Source organism: Ailuropoda melanoleuca, chromosome 1 (assembly GCF_002007445.2).
Source record: "Ailuropoda melanoleuca isolate Jingjing chromosome 1, ASM200744v2, whole genome shotgun sequence".
In the NCBI taxonomy this organism is placed as follows: Eukaryota; Metazoa; Chordata; class Mammalia; order Carnivora; family Ursidae; genus Ailuropoda; species Ailuropoda melanoleuca.
Genome location: NC_048218.1, coordinates 3,816,421 through 3,819,333, shown reverse-complemented (window position 1 = coordinate 3,819,333; position 2,913 = coordinate 3,816,421).

The following is a 2,913-nucleotide window of genomic DNA, read 5'->3' as shown; positions in this document are numbered from 1 at the left end:
CCCCTTAAAGGCCCCGCGGCCCCGCGCGCTTGCACGTCCCCGCCCCGCCACGTGCACGCGCCGCTCGGCCCTCCGGTGATGGCCGCGGGCCGTGGCGGGGGCGGGGTGTGGCAGGCTTCCTCCGGCGGCGATGTGGCCCGGCGTGGCGCCGCGACAGCTCGGTGCGCGGGGCTTTCCAGTTAGCTGGACCGCAGACCCGCGGTGGGGCCGGCTGGCTTGGCTTTAATGCGCGTGTGTGCGCGCCTGTGCGCGTGGAAGGGTGATTTCTAGGATCACCATCTGCCCAACAGCTAGACACTGCCTAGTTTTAACATACCTGGAAAGTCCCTAGAAGTCCACACTCGCACCCCGAAGTCTGGAGGGCCTGGAGCCTCACCTCACGGGCTGCGTGCTCCTGCCGAAGGAGGGTCTCAGAAAAAACGCCCCGACTTCGCAGGGATGTGTGAATTGTTAAGAATTGTGTGTATGTATGTGTGCCCGTGCGGGGCATGCCTCCTGCCTCCTCGCTTTGCAGACTCAGCTCCCATTAGTAGGAAAAGCCACAGAACACTAGCCCGAGATTCTCCAAGGCCGGATGAAAGGCCTAAATCACAGAAGAGCGATTCGCATGTGTTTTCTGCAGCTGTTATGAGACGGATTTGACCTTGAGTTGGGTTGGCTGCATCCAAGCACTTAGCCTTCCTCTCACCTAGCATTCCCAGTATGCTGGCCTGGTTGATGACATCAGCGGGGATTCTGGCTCTGGTGTGGCAGCAGAGGGGTCCTCCCTGGTTCCCCCTCAGCCCGTCCCTGCCACTGTGCTGGGAAAGAAAATCCTTAGAAACTGGCCTAGAGGGGAGTTTGCTAAGGACACAGGCTAGTTTGGCAGATCCGGGATAGAAACCTAGATCTGGTTCACAGGGTAGTGCCATTTTTGACACTTATTACGGGCAGGCCCTGGGAACAGTAGAGCAAAGAGGACCACAGATGCTGTGATGCGTCTGCGCTGGACACCCACTGCTAAAGACAGGAGTGAGGTGCCTCCTGGGAGGGGGGAGGTCCGTACAAGGGTATATGAAGATGTGTGCGTGTGTGTGCGTGTGTGCACGTGCGCGCAAAGGCCCTGAGGCAGAGAGGGCAAGGGGGTGTGAGAGTTGGAGGCAGTCAGGAGGTGGGCAGAAACTGCAGTTGGAGCCCCCAAGTGATGGGTAGGAGATTGTGCCATGGAAAAGGAGAAGCAACAGGCTGTCGTAAGCACAGAGTGAAAAAATGGAATTTTACAATTATCGCTCCCAGCAGCAGGTGGAGACCAGGTTGGAAGGAAGTGGGAGGGGCAGCGAGACCAGCTGGAAGGTGATCCCAAAGGTGCAAGGAAAGGGTTTAAACTAGGCCTCGTGAATGGCGGGGAGGGAAAGGAGATGTTTCTTGCTTAGAGGTGGGAGGCCAAGAGAGAGACAGGAGGGTGAGTTTGAAGTTGGTGGGCAGGGAGCCGCACGAGGACAAAGGAGTTTACACCCAAGGGGCCTGACTTTCTTTAAAAAGAGGAAGGGATTGGGAGGCAGCTCATCTGAGAGCCCTTGTGGGAAACAGAACAGGAAGCTGGCAGGGAGTGCCCAGGTGAGCTGGGGTGGGGGCAGGGGGAATGAGCCCTTCCTTGGCGCGTCTGATACTAGAAAGTGGAAGTAGAATGACCCCGTGAGCTCTCTGCGGCCACCTAGTCATTGAACACTAGCTGCCCATTCTGCCTGCAGGCTCCTGGGGCCCGGGCGGGGCGGGGGGGGATGGCTCTCCTCTCAGAAACCTCTTCTTATTTGGAGGAAACAGCTCATTATTTTCTGTTCTGCAGCCAGATCCATGTGGTTGGATAATTCAAGTACTGCTGGCCCCCTTGCCAGAATAACAGGGATAACAAGATACCTGGGGCTCCCCGTCTCCACGTCTCCCCGTGCCAGCAAAGTGACACACGTTGGCAGTTACCAGATAGCCCTCCCCGCGTGACCGGTGGAACCAGTCTCATTCCTCCACTGCCATGTCTCCCAGGCATGTTCACCCACTGGCTCATTTAAAGGCTTGTAACAAACTGTGAACTAACAACCTCCCCGGTTTGGAATTCGTCACACTGCTGGAAGTTTTTACAAAGGGAATGTAAACACAGAGATTCTGCATCGCTTTGGGATGGAAGCAAATTGCGGGAAAATAAGGAATGGCATGGGCTTGTAGGAAAACGCAGTTGGCCAACCCATATGTGATAGACACTGAAACATCCTGTAAATCTAGGAAAAGACCAGACTCCTGCTTCTGCTCCCAGCCACTGTCCCCCTGTGCCCAGGCCCGTTCATCCCCTGCGTGGAGGACCCGGTCATTAGCCTCCCCAGCTGGCGACACTCCCTGCTCCCAGCACAGCGCCCCCTCCTCCACCCCATCTCCCTTCGGCCCAAGGAGCCAGATTGCTGCTCTGTCCAGAAAGGACTCTCCTGGCCACCAAACCTTCCAAAATGTGGTGCGTTCCAACACACTCAGGGCAGCTGCTTGCTGTTTCTAACCACTCCTAAAAGGGAACCCCGCTGCTTTGAATTGAGTTTCTGTGAGCAGTCGAGGGGGGTGGGACAGGGGTCTCAGTGGGGGGGGGGGCTCATGGGTCCTGGCCACTGTCCTGAGCTGGGCTCTCCCACTGCCCCCTGTGAGAGATTATCTTCACATCAACCTACTGGACCCACCAGAGACAGCAGCCTGCCTGGAATTCTCTAGAAGGCATCACTCTGGACCTTGGACCAGGTGAGTCTCATGGTGGCAGGGAAGAGACAGCAAAAGCTGCGTTTCCAAATTTTTCTTCAGAATGTTCTAGAATAACTGGCTGTGGGAGCACAGGACCCAGGAGTAAAGGCTCCATTGTTCTACTTTTTTCCCCATGTAAAAAATCATTTCCAAAATGCT